The sequence below is a fragment of the Cupressus sempervirens genome, chromosome 11 (assembly GCF_028749045.1).
Source record: "Cupressus sempervirens isolate cs-2001-9-10 chromosome 11, ASM2874904v1, whole genome shotgun sequence".
Taxonomy (NCBI): Eukaryota; Viridiplantae; Streptophyta; class Pinopsida; order Cupressales; family Cupressaceae; genus Cupressus; species Cupressus sempervirens.
Window position 1 is genome coordinate 181,515,507 of NC_143128.1, and position 14,393 is coordinate 181,529,899.

Consider the following 14,393-nt stretch of genomic DNA (forward strand, 5'->3'; position numbering starts at 1 on the left):
TTGTTCAAGATAAGAAAAAAAGAAGAGGAAATAGTTCCTCCATGCCTAAAACTTTTTGCCCCAACAATAGTAATAATCATCATGTTAAATTGTTAACTGGTCTTGCTTTGACTAATGCGAATATTGTCAGTCAGATTGTTGATATCAATCGTAAGCCCCAAGCTAGTGAGTCCTCTCAAAAATTCCCCCAAAAAATCTTCCAAGAGATTGAGGAGGATTATGAATTTGAAATTATTCCAGCTGCCCCTGTTCCCCTGAAGTCTAATCATGGGCAGTGCATGGATGTGGATTCTCTAGCAAATATTGAAGACGATGTTAGTAGATACTCTCCTACTGCCATGCGAAGAGGAAGACCACCTGGCTCAAAAAATAAGCCATCTGTGACTAAACCAGGGGATTCCTCAAATGATTTTTTGGTCCTATTTGATCAAGAGGGTATTGCGTGCTCCACTTCCAACATATTGTCTCAATGAATTGCCTATCTTGGAATGTGAGGAGTTTAGAGGCCCCTGATAGAAAGTTTGTTATCAAGCAATTGTTAAACTCTCTGCATTCTATAGACTTCTTTATGATGCAGGAAGTTAAATCTGTGGGATTCACTTTGGATTCCAATCTCAATTTTATTTGGAAAGATGCTATTAAGTTTTGCACTAACCATGAGAGAGGTAGAGGGGGAATTTCCCTGCTTATTAGTAATAAATGGGAAAAACATATTACTAATAATGGATGTTCTCCTTGTCAGAGAGCGGTGTGGGTTACTTTGCAATATGATGACAAAACCTTCGAGGTCTGTGCTATTTATGCTTCAAATGACCCTAAGGAAAGAATTGAGCTCTGGAAATGGCTTATAGACCTCCCAGATATGCCTTGGATTTTTGGTGGAGATTTCAACATGATTGAATCTTAGGATGACAAGTCGGGGGGCATTCCCTTTCATTGGAAGGATAATAAAAAATTCTATTGGAATATATTTTTTAATTCTAACTATCTTTTTTATCCTATTGCTGGTAACTTGAAAACCAACCCTGTATTATGGCACACTTGGTGCAACTTTCAACAGGGAAATGCTAGGATTTATTCCAGGCTTGACAGGTTTTATGCCAATAAGTATTTTTTCTCTTTTCCTCCAGACATCTCTGGAAATATTGTTTGGGTTATTGCCACCACTTTGTCTGATCATCACCCTATCTTGTCTAAGGTTAATTTGAAAAGTAGTCCGCTTCAACACAAGTCTAGAAGTAGTAAATTCATCTTAAACACTAGTCTCCTCATGGATGAGGATGTTCTTGTTGTTGTGCAGATTATTAGAGGTATCAATAAAATTAACCTTCAACACCTTTCCCATCTTGATAGATGGAAAACTAACCTTTCTTCATGGAGGATTTTTCTTCAAACCATTGGTCAAAAAAAGGCTAAGGATTACAGGTTTGTTGAAAAATAATTATCTTATGAATTACAAATAGCTGAGAACAACATCCAAAGGGATTCCTCCAATTTGGATCTTCTCTCCCGAGTTATGGCTGCCAAAGATGCTCTTAGGAAGCATTAACAAGTTAGGATTCATGGAGCCAGGATCAGATCTAGAGCCCACTAGCTCCAACATGGAGATAGGGGTTCGAAATTTTTCTTCAATCTTCTTAAACATAAACATATTAAAGAGTCTATTGATAGACTCTCGATTGATAATCAAGACATTTCAGACCTTGAGATTATTATTCAAGCTTTTGCTGATTATTACAAGACTCTTTTTACTTCAGAGGACTCCTTTGAGGCTGAGTCTTCAAGAAATAAATGCAAAATGCTTATTCCTAAAAAGTTGGACTCGGAGGATATTGTTGTGCTTGCTAAAGATATCTCTATTGAGGAGATTGAGGGAGCTATCAAGGCTCTCAATGATGATAAGGCCCCGGGCCCTGATGGTTTTCCAATTGAGTTCTATAAATCCAATATCAATTGGATCTGTAAGGATCTCCATGACTTATACTCTGAAGCTTTGTCTATTGGCTCCTTGGGATAGGATGTTAATAGAGGGATCATTAAGCTCCTCCCCAAGGATGGAGATAAGACCCTCATTAGGAATTGGAGGCCGATTACCCTTCTTAATGTGTCTTATAAGATTTTAGCTAAAATTATGGCTCTTAGGTTAGTCAATATTCTTCCTAAATTTGTTAACTCTACCCAAACTAGTTTCATCAAGGGTAGATATATTCTCGAGAATCTCATAACTAGTTGGGAAGCCATGGAGTGGTCTAAATGCTAACACCAAAACTCGACCATGCTTCTTTTGGATTTTGAAAAGGCTTATGATAGGGTTGAATGGAGGTTTATTCTTATGATGTTAGAGGCCTTCGATTTCCCTCCCTCCTTTTGTAATACTGTGTAGGTGCTTCTTAGTGATGCTTGTGCTCAAGTTGAAGTTAGCAGTGTTCTTTTTGCTCCATTTTCTCTAGGGAGATCCATTAGACAAGGGTGCCCTCTGGCACCATCTCTTTTTGTGATTGCTTCGAAGGCTCTCTTCTATATCCTCGGAGATAATTCTTTATCTCCTGATGTCAGAGGTATCTATTTGCCTAATGATGAAGAGCTCATCAATTGCCAGTTTGCGGATGATACCGCGTTGTTCTTTGAGCTTTTAGAAAGCAATTTTAAGGCTTTGCAATATAAACTTAGTTTCTTTTGTTCTATATATGGGGCTAAAATATCTCAAGCCAAATTAGGTTGTTTGGGGTGGGATGTGCAGCCCCCGAATTGGTTTCCTCAATTCAATTTTCTTTGGGGAGGCCCCAATAAGATCACTAGATATCTTGGTATCCCTTTCTCAGTGGATCCTGCCCTCAAGGACATGTGGTCATGGGTTAAAGAGAAGATTGATAAGAAACTTAACAAATGGCATAATTGGGCATTATCTCTGGCAGGCAAAATTCAAGTTTGCTAGAAGATGTTGTCCTCCTACACCATTTACTATTCCCTTGCATGGTTTTTTAACAATTATCAGATTGCTAAAATTCAGAAGTCCATCAGACAATTTCTTTGGTCTGATGGAAAGGGTAATAATAAAATTCATTCTGTTAGGTGGGCTTGGTGCCACACTGACAAGGCCCTTGGGGGACTTGGGTTGAAGGACTTAAGAATTCAGGGTATTGCCCTATCTGCCAAATGGATTTTTCAATCCATGGAGGGTGATTGTCCTTGGAAAGTGTTAGTTAGAAATAACATTGAAAGGGGTGTGCCTAAGAAAGCCAAATCTTGGACTAATCTCCCCTTTTGCGACCTCATTATTGGTAACTTTCCTGTCATGGTCCAAGGTTCCATAGTTTTTAGATCTATTTGGAAGGCTTGGGACCATGTTAGGAAATTCATCACTAACAAGAATTTTCATTGTAATGATCAAATCCATGGTGAAAGATCAATTTGGTGGAATCTTCACCTAAATGGTAAACCTTTGGCCCTTACCCAAGGGTATTCTGCCAGATTGTGGGCTAAGAAAGGTATTAAACAGTTCATAGATCTCTTTGAGCAGAACCAAATCACTCCTTGGGATGAGCTTAAAAATAAATATGATATCCCTGATTCCCATAAAAGAACTTATAACATGATTGTGCAAGCTGTTAATGGTCTTCCCACTATATGCCATGTTGATTCTCAAAGGCACCTAAAGTGTAAATGGCCTGGTGGAGTTGTCACAAATCTGCTTAAGGCCAAGAATATATACAAAATCCTAGATTGTAATACTAATATTATTGATCATGTCAATGTTGTTTGGTACCTTCTTATGATGCTGATGTTTGGAAAAAATACTTTGATATCTTGTGGAAGAATTCTGTTGAGCCTAAAATTAGATGCTTCAGATGGTTAGTCATGTTGGACAAGCTACCTATTAAGAGAGATTTATCTAATTCTGATTTTTGTAATTTATGCAAAGTTCTTGAAACTAGTAGACATATTCTTTTAGATTGTACTTTTGCTAAAGAAATATGGAGAATGTTTGGCATTGTTTATCCTATTGATGTTAATATTCTTGATATTATCACTGGTCATATTAATGGTCTTCCTAAAGATACCAATTTATTTTGGAATATATTGTCATCTAACATTCTCTGGCAGATCTGGAAATCAGGAACGAGGAAAGATACCAAGGTAAGCCAAGGGACCTTACTGAATTTTTTTGAAAGCTCACTTATTTTAAAATTTCTTTGCAGGTGCAAGCTACTATGCTAATCGAGCGAGACAAGATGAGACGGTTCCTTCATGATGGGCATGTTGCTTTTAAGCATGGATACCAATGGCGTAGAACCTTGGATGATCTGCAAGCTTTTGAGCAAGCTTGCATTGGGCTAAATAGAGAAATCTGTAAGAAAGTGAATGCTAGAAAGGATGATTTATTCAGGTTGATGTAGATTCAAGAACGTAAAAGCATCGTTTGGATGGAGGGTCCCTTAGGTTGGACTACCTGGGTGGTCAATTACTATGATGTTCTTAGTTAGCTAGTCTTTCTCCTCTTTTTGTTATGTTGTACAGCTGAATCTGTTCTTCCTTAGTGAGGCTTGGCCTCCTTGTTGATTTTTGTGGTGGTACTTTGGTTGCTCTTTTTGTTCTAAAACTCTTATATCTAATAGAAAAAAGAAGTTCTGTATGACTCTTCTATAGATGTGTTAGCCCTTATTTGATATTTGAAATACAATACTTTGATATGTTGAATAATTGATTATGTCAGGTTATAACAATTTCCTATTGATAGTGATGATGCTTTAATTTCTCCGTGTTAATTAATGAAATTACTTCTATGATGATGCCAAATGATGTGACTTAGAAAGATGTTTAGTATGTCCTCGCGATGATGAGATATTAATGTTAGAATATGATGTTATTTATATTTAGGATTTATTGTTATACTTACCCCATACTTGCATGTGTATGGTGTTTGTGTTTGTTTTACATTATGTTTGACATGCTTGATATGGTTGAGCGAGGGAGTCGTAGTCACCTGCTAGTGTGTGTGTGTGTGTGTGTGTGTGTATATGTATATATATATATATATATATATATATATATATATATATATATATATATATATATATATATATATATATATATATATATATATATATATATATATATATATATATATATATATATATGCACATGTACATGCTCATATTTTATACAGTTTTGCAAGTACCGGGGATTAAGTTCTCTAAATTACTAGGATGAGCATTCCCTATTGTAATAATTCAATGGTAAGAATGAGGAGATAATGTTCAAGTCCAATCCCAACCATAGCCTAATTACTTGTTCTGAGAAGGAGGACATGTATCTAACTTTCCACCCTTTTTAAACCATGAGTTTATCTTTGTCTGTGTTGTTTACTTTTGAGTTTTAGTAATGTTACTTTTTATGTGGATTTGGCTATGTGATTTGTTTGGTAAATGATTTAATTATAATATCTAGGTTAATAATATAATATTGAGAATTATTAAACATTATGTGATTAAAAAGAAAATATTAAAATATAAAATTAGTTTTAAATATGTACTTAATTTAAAAGACTTAATTTGGAAATCTAATTTGGAAAAAATGGTTAAAGAGAAATTAAAATATGATGATATTTAATTAATTAGAAATTAATTAAATATGCGCTTCATTTTAAAAGATTTAATTAAGAAGTCTAATTTAAGAAGTTGGATAAAGAGAGAATTAAAATATTAAAGAATTAATGTTGCTTTATTATAATTTTTTTATTAATAATAATTAAATTAGAGTTGTATTTAAATAATGAGCTTCAATTATTATTAATTTAAATAATGAACTACGCTTTAAATAGTGCTTGCACTAATTAATAAAGTGGAGGAAAATAGAATAAAAGAATATTTTAATTAAAAAATTCTTTAAGTTTGCATGAAAGGATTAAATAATAAAAGTTTATTTTATGGAGAGGCTTTTGCATGTTCGAAAATTGAAAACCCTAGGTAGAGTTAAACTCTTTATTAAGAAATTTAAGCTCATTTCTACACACATAGGGTTTGGGGAGCAAAATTCAGAATTGGATCAAAAGAATTGTTGAAATTTTTGGAGGGTTTGGATTTGCATGTGTTCACAGATTGTCTCAGGTTTTAGCTATGGTTTTGAGGAGACTTTTTACTTGAGACTTCAATTAATTAATACAAACTTCTTAATGTGACTCAACATGAAGGAACCTTTGAGGAATGGAAACTTTATTTGTAATTGCTTATGTGTACTTGATGTGTATCTATGTATTGCTTCCACATTATTTCTATCTTGTGTTGTTTACACTTCAAAAAAAAACCAAGAAACATTGTAAAATTTTAGGTTTATTTCTCTTGGGTTCTTGAGCGGGGCATTACATCTAGTATCAGAGCCCAAGTTTCAAAATTGGGAACTCTGGGCATATTGTGCACCATCATTTAACAAGTAGTTAAACTTACAACAAGATTAAACAACAAGACTTATCAACAAACAAAAATAAATAACAAAAATTGAAACAATAGAACTATGAAACTAAAACTTGGATTCATAACACTCGATGTTTCAAACGATATTTTGTGATTGTATATTTCATATTTGTTATGTTAGCAGTGATAGCTAACTTCTAGGAGTAACCATATTTTAAGGGGAGGAGGATGTAACACCCCTCCTTTGCTATCACTGTAGACTTAGTTGTTATTGTTCTATATGACTCTTCTATAGATGTGTCAGCCCTTATTTGATATTTGAAATGTAATACTTTGATATGTCGAGTAATTGATTATGTTAGGTTGTAACAATTTCCTATTGGTAGTGATGATGCTTAATTTCTCTTTGTTAGTTAATGAAATTACTTTTATGATGATGCCAAATGGTGGTCTTAGAAAGATGTTTAGTATGTCCTCACGATGATGAGATATTCATGTTAGGATATGATGTTATTTATATTTAGGATTTACTATTATACTTACCCCATACTTGCATGTGTGTGTTTTATATTTATGTTTAACATGCCTTATATGGTCGAGGGAGGGAGTCGTAGTCACCTGCTAGTAAGGATATACATGATGTACCACTCCCCACCACTATTTATCTAGCTTAGATATATATGCACATGTACATGCTCGTATTTTATATAGATTTGCAGGTATCAGACATCAACTTCCCTAAATTGCCAGGATGAGCGTGTTCTATCATAATAACTAAATGCTAAGAATGGGGAGATAATATTCATGTCCAATCCTAACCATAGCCTAATTACTTGTCCTGGCAAGGAGGAAATGTATATGAATTTTCACCCTTTTTTAAACTCATGTGTTTATCTGTCTATGTTGTTTACTTTTGAGTTTTGGTCAATTTTGGTAATGCTGCTTTTATGTGGATTTGGTTATGTGATTTATTTGGTAAGTGATTTAATTATAAAATTTGGGTTAAAAATATAATATTGAAATTTATTAAATATTATCTAATTAAAAAGAAAATATGAAAATGTTTAATTAATTAAATACGTGCTTAATTTAAAAGACTTAATTTAGAAATCTAATTTAGAAAAATAGTTAAAGAGAAATTAAAATATGATGATATTTTAATTAATTAAATATGTGCTTTAGTTTAAAAGATTTAATTTAAGAAGTTGGATAAAAAGAGAATGAAAATATTAAAGATTTAATATTGTTTTATTATAAATATTTAATTAATAAAAAATAAATTAGAGTTGCATTTAAATAATGAGCTTTAATTATTATTATTATTAATTTAAATAATAAACTACGCTTTAAATAGTGCCTGCATTGATTAATAAAGCGGAGGAAAAGAAAAGAAAAGAATATTTTAATTAGAAGGATCTTATAGTGTGCATGAAAGGATTAAATAATAAAAGTTTATTTTAAGGAAAGGTCTTTGCATGTTCGAAAACCAAAAACCCTAGGTAGAGTTTAACTCTTTATTAAGAGATTTGAGCTCATTTCTACCCACACGAGGTTTGGGGAGCAAAATTCGAAATTGGATCAAAAGAATTGTTGAAAGTTTTAGAGAGTTTGGGTTTGAATGTGTTGACAAATTATCTCAGATTTTAGCTATGGTTTTGAGTAGACTTTGTACTTGAGACTTAAATTAATTAGTACAAACTTCTTAATGTGACTCAATGTGAAGGAACCCTTGAGGAATGGAAACTTTAATTGTAATTTCTTATTTGTACTTGATGTGTATGTATATATTACTTCCGCAAAAAAAATTAAATAAATAAATTATGAAAATGTGCTTTGTTAGGGTTTGTATGACTTTTGTCTAAGCCCTCGCGAGTTTATCACCTGTTATACCACATTTACTATAGGAATAATTTTCATTTATAATGGCCTTGGCCTTCTTCGAATTAGCAGTTGATGTTGGAGCTAGAGTTGCTGCTATTAGAGAGAATGACATCGCCAAACAAACAGTCGTGCGAGTTTGTACCCAAGGTGTTTCACGAGGTAATTCCTCTCCTGATATTATTTTGAATGTCAAGGATTTTAATAGTGCGTGCACTTGGTTAGAACAACAAACCCTCATTGGATATTATGTGGGTCACACTCCTTCTGAAAGCATGTTGTGGGAATGGGTTTCCAAGGTTTGGACACCTTAGGTTGTTCACCTTGAAGGCATTCAAAGCCTTACCAAAGGCTTTTTCCTTTTTCACTTTAGCAACTTGAACCAAGCTCAACATGTGTTTGTTTGAGGTCCCCGGATTGTTGGGTCCTCCCTCTTGGTTTTTCAACCTTAGTCAAATGATTTTATTGTTTCTAATGATAGCAAGATTAAAGTCCCTACTTGGGTGGAGTTCCCTAGACTGCCTATCCCATGTTGGTCATTTTTGTCAGCCATTGTGCAAACCATTAGCAAGGTTGTTTGCCTTGAACTGAACAAGTTTTTCAACACTTGACCCTAGTGTAGGGTTTGTGTTAAGGTCAACCTATCTAGGGACCTCAAAGACTCTATGGATATCTAGATTTTTGGTACCACCTCCACTTAGAAGGTTCTCTACCTAAACCTTTTGAATACCTGTTATTTGTGCCAGCCCGCTGAGCACGAGATTAGGGATTGTCCTTTGTTGGACCACAACCATCCACCCATTTCAAAATCCAAGCCAGTTGCAACTACTAAGAAAGATGAATGGACTACAGTGGTGAAAAAAGGAAGGGGTTCGACTGCGGCTAAGGTGAGCCCTTTTCCTATGGATAATGGTAGACCTAGCTCAAGCTTGGTTCAACTAGAGCCTTATGTCCCTTTGCCTCCTCTGCCTCCTGTTTCAAACCCTAGAGTTCAAACGACAACAAGTGTTCATACTCCTAATCCTCATCCTTTATGGATTCAAGCACTGCAAGTGGCATCGATGATTTCTCAGAAAACCCTATGTTGGTCTTGCAGCCCAAATGGTTGCGATGAATATATTGATAATGGGGAGAAGATTCAGAGGGTCATCTCTCTTGATGACTCCTCATTTGATGCTCCCACATTTTTGCACAACAATTTCTCCTCTCTTAGAGACAAGGATGACATGCAAGCTAGTTTACCATGAATTGCCTCATGGAATGTGTGGGGGCTGATAGACCTCCCTAGAATATATTTTTTTCATAACACCAAGCGTTGGCTTGGTAATCTTAATGTACTTTGTCTTCAAGAAGTTAGAGTTGTTGGGTTTCTCCTTACCTCAGCTTGTAAGATTATCTAGCCAAACAACACCATATTTGTTTCTTAGCATGAGGTTGGTCAAGGTGGAGTTGTTACTCTTCTTTCCCCTTGTTTACATTCGTTTGTTATTTCACATGGATTTGACCCCCTGTATAGGGTGGTATGGATTTTGTTGTCTTTTTAGAATCATTCTTTTGGTATTGTTAAGATATATGCCCCTAATGATGTTGTTGAGCATTCACACCTGTGGCACTGGCTGGCATATCATTTTCCAACTATGACCTGGGTTTTTTGTGGGGACTTCAACGTGGTTAAGTTGGCCATTGACAAGGAAGGACTTTTTCCTTTTCGATGGGTAGCTGGTGAAAGAGAGGCTTGGTTTTACTAGCAGAACAAGCTAGGTCTTTTCGATCCCAATGCTAGCTATCGCTGCTTAGATGGGGTTTGGCATACTTTGTCCTATTTTTGAGTTGGGTCTAACAGAGTCTTAAAGGGACTTGATAGGGCTATGATTTCTGTACAGTTCTTTTTTTCATTTTCTCACAATTATGCCCTACCTTTCACACCTCTGCCAGATGTGACACTATCAGATCATTCCCCCATTAATTTTTCTATCACTTGGCAAATAACTTAGCTTTGTCCTTGTAAAATCTAATTTTATCTCAATACTTCTTTATTGTCCCATCTGTCGACTATTGCCCACATTCTTCAAGTCTAGAATCTTGAGCCTCGGCCCCACACCCAAGTTGGGTGGATCCAATGGTGGAATGATGCCATCCTCCATACTGCAAGGTTTCTTCATATTTATGGTAGACAGTTGGCTAAGTATCACAAAAGATCTTATGAAGCCACAACTAAAGATTTGCATACTGCCTCGGATGCCCTAGCCATGAATCCGTTTGATACGGATCTCTAGGTTTAGCTTTATAATCTTTAGCACCAGAAGCAAGTTGCACATAGTTATGTTGCTCAAGGAGCTTAGATCAAGGCTCGTCTCCATTTGTTGGAGGTTGGTGATTAGGATTCTAGAGATTTTTTTAATGTTGTGCGGGCTCATCATTCTGCAATTGACATCAAATGCATCCAAGAAAACTAACAAGTTCTTACTTACTTACCAAACATTCTCCAAGATTTTGTGCCCCACTGTGAGAAATTTTTCATGACTCAGGGGTCATTTGATGCATGTCACCAAGCTTTTCAAACTTGTCTTGTTGTCATTCCTAATAGGCTTGCTCCTGAGCAATATGCCTTTTGTGAGAAAAATTTAACACTTGCGGACTTGAAGGAAGCCATCATTTCAATGGTTGATGACAAGGCCCTTGGTTGTGATGGTTTCCCTTGTGAGTTTTACAAAATCCTATGGGATGATATTGGCCCTGATTTTCCTAAGGTGTATCATGAAGCTTACAATTCTAATTCCCCAGGCAGCATTATAAATAAGGGTAATATTAAGTTCATACCTAAAGTTGGTGATCTTGAGGAAATTTGCAACTGGAGGCCTATCACTTTGTTAAATGTCTCCTACAAGATGATTTCCAAAGCCCTCTCTCTTATAATCTGACATTTGCTCCCTTAGATTGTTCGCCCTAAGCAAACTAGTTTCATCAAGTCTTGATACATTTTAGATAACATCATTGTTGTTTGGGAAAGTATGGAATGGGCCTGACAATCCAAACAACGGGCTTTATTTCTCAAGATTGATTTTGCCAAAGCACGACCAAATTGAGTGGCCTTTCATCTTGGCCATGCTTCAAGCTTTGGGATTTGTTTCTAGTCTTTCTATAGTCTATGTAGATGCTTTTGGGTGATGCCTTTGCTTGTATCACCATTAATGGGAGGCAATCTAAAGCTTTTGGGCTCTTCAGATCTATTCGGCAAGGTTTCCCTCTTGCACCTTTGTTGAAGGTTTTGGCTATATTCTTGCCAACGCCATTTTTTGGGGTTTGGTGCATGGAATCTCTCTTCTAGAGTCCTCCATGCAGCTTGTTAGTGGCCATTTTTCTGACGATTCCTTCCTTTGGTAGAAAATGAAGACAATATTGCCAATGCCTTGCAATGCTTGGATACTTTTTGTCTTGCCTCTAGGTCTACCATTCAATGGCATAAAACCCTTGTTATAGACAATCTTTCTTACCAAGCCCTTTGTGGTTGCAGTAGTATGAGTGGAAATGGGTTCAACATGGAGAAATTTTTAAGTTTTTGGGCATTCCCTTTTCTTTTCAAGCCTCCCACGTGGAATTGTGGAATGTTGTTCTTGCACGAATTGAGAAGAAGCTAGAATGTTGGATCACTGAGCCACTCTCCCTTATGGGAAAGTTTCAAATCTGTTCTAAAGTGCTTGTTGTTGCACATGTCTACTACTCTTCCTATTGGGCCCCTTCCAAAGCTTCATACCTCAAGCTCGAGCATCTCCTCTAAGACTTTCTTTGGGCCTCTGATGTTGTGCATCATGACTTTCACAAAGTGGTCTGGGATTATTGTTGTTTGCTTAAATATTCTAGTGGGCTTGGGCTACTTTCCACTCGCAACCAAGGGATTTCCCTTTGTGCAAAGCGGGTCATTCAAGCACTCACTAGAGATGAGACCTAGAAATTTTTATTATAATACTGCATTTCTTCAGGCTTTCCAATTAATCGACCTACCTGGAAGGGGATTGGCTTTCAAACCCTTCTTGTGACTCTAGAACCTGTTAAGATTCAAGGCACTTTCAATGTTAAGAGCATTTGAAAAGCCTATGAAGCCCTCAAACCTTGGCTTCATTGGCCAGGTAATGAGTTCAAAGATGGCCTCTCAATGAACCAACAAAATCTTTGGTGGTCTCCCTTGTTTGCGGCTCCAGGTGTTCCTTTAGCTAAGATAGAAGGAGTTAGTGCTCTGCGCTTGTTTTGAAGGGGTATCATAACTCCCAAGGATTTATTTTCCTGGGTTACTATGAGCCTTTTCTCATGGGAGAACCTCCAAATGTAAATTAAGCTTATTCATGTAGATCAGTAGATAGTTGATCTTCTAGTTTTTGTGGTGCCTCCCAATTTGTTACACAAGCTTGGTATTTACTCATCTCGCCATGGAGGAAAGATTGGAAGTGGTATCTTGCCACTCCTATGACTAGTTGCAAGCTTAAGATAGGATATCGGTGGCTGGTGCCCCATCTTCTAATGGTTGATACTCTTAATCAGCGTTGGTATTTGCATTCTTCTTATAAGACTTAGAGTGATAGATTTACCATTATGGAGCCAAATATTGCTCACTTTGTTTGGTGCCTCCTCTTCCAGGGCTTGCCTTTGGGCCCTTGGCTCCAACATCTAGGACTCCCATATCTTAGATGCCCTTTTTATGGCTAGCCTAAGAGCTTCCTACCCATTTTCTAGTTCTATAGAAGAGCCCAGAAGTATTGGCTTTGGATCCATGATTTTTTCAAGCCTTTTCATCCAGGGGATTTCACTTGGCATATGGTTGTGCTGGAAGATCTGCCCAGGCTTTCTTTTAGATATGCTTGTTGGCTCTTGATTTAACAGTGTTTTAATAACTAAGTATACAGGGTAAGATTGCATCTATGGGTAGCTATCTCCAATAATGGACACGATTCACCAAGAACCCAGGCCAACTATAAGGCTACACTCCTTCTTCATTTCAGGTTCTGCAAAACCTAGGCGAGTGAACCTCTTAGGATCCAATTATGTGACCAGTGCAATGAGCATAATCAGAATCCAAGATAACAGATAAAACCCCCAGTTCTTCTATACTTAACCAAGAAATCACAAGCATGAAATAGCTAAGAACATAACTCATGAAAATGGCAAGCTAAGTGTGGGTTAACATTGAATAACTTTCAACATGAAAGGGGAAATGTTTGATTAATGATGTTGATTCAACACAATCTCAAATATGCAGAAGTATAACAAGTGATCCTATAACTGATCAGTGCCTAATCCATTGGGCAATTCCATGAATTCAAAACATACATCTATGACATTAGGACATATTTTGTATACCCAGACATCAGATCTATCTAATCACCTTGTGATTCAGACATCAGTGTTCATTCAGATCTCATTCTCACAAAATATCCTTCTCAAGTAACCAGTAACCTTGTTAAACATATCAAGCATTTACTTGGCCCTTTGGTCCAACAACAAAATACATCAAACATACAACCTGAAGGGGATGCAAATGGATCTTAGATCTTTGTTCCAAGACCACATAAGACTTACAGATTATTGATATAGGAGACAAGAACAAGAATGGAACTAGTGAAATTATTGCTCATATGTATTCATTTCCTTGAAACTATACATTCAGATGCATAAAATTAAAACATGAAAACACCTAACATATCAGAACTTGCTGTATTATCTGTACTACTGCTATTTACATGAGAGAATTATGCTAAAGAATGGTGTCACAGTCAAGGAAACATGTCAAAATACTGGAACCAATGGTCTCACAGCAATGAACCTTTTCTTCCCAGAAACTGGAACCCGTACAATGAGAAAGAATGAGATTGATATAGAGGAAGGAATTCCTGGATTGAATCTACAATTGACATCTGTTCACATGAAATTCCCTCTCTTTGCCATGAAAAAACTCTCTTTAATCTCTCTCCTCAACTGCCTATCAGATCCCCTTTTTCAATCTGCTTTCAGAGGCATCAAATATCTCAGAAATGTCATGATGAAAGATCATAACTGATTCAGAGGTAAAAGTGAACTCAAGGTAAAAGGTAAAAAATAGTTGAAATGGCCTCA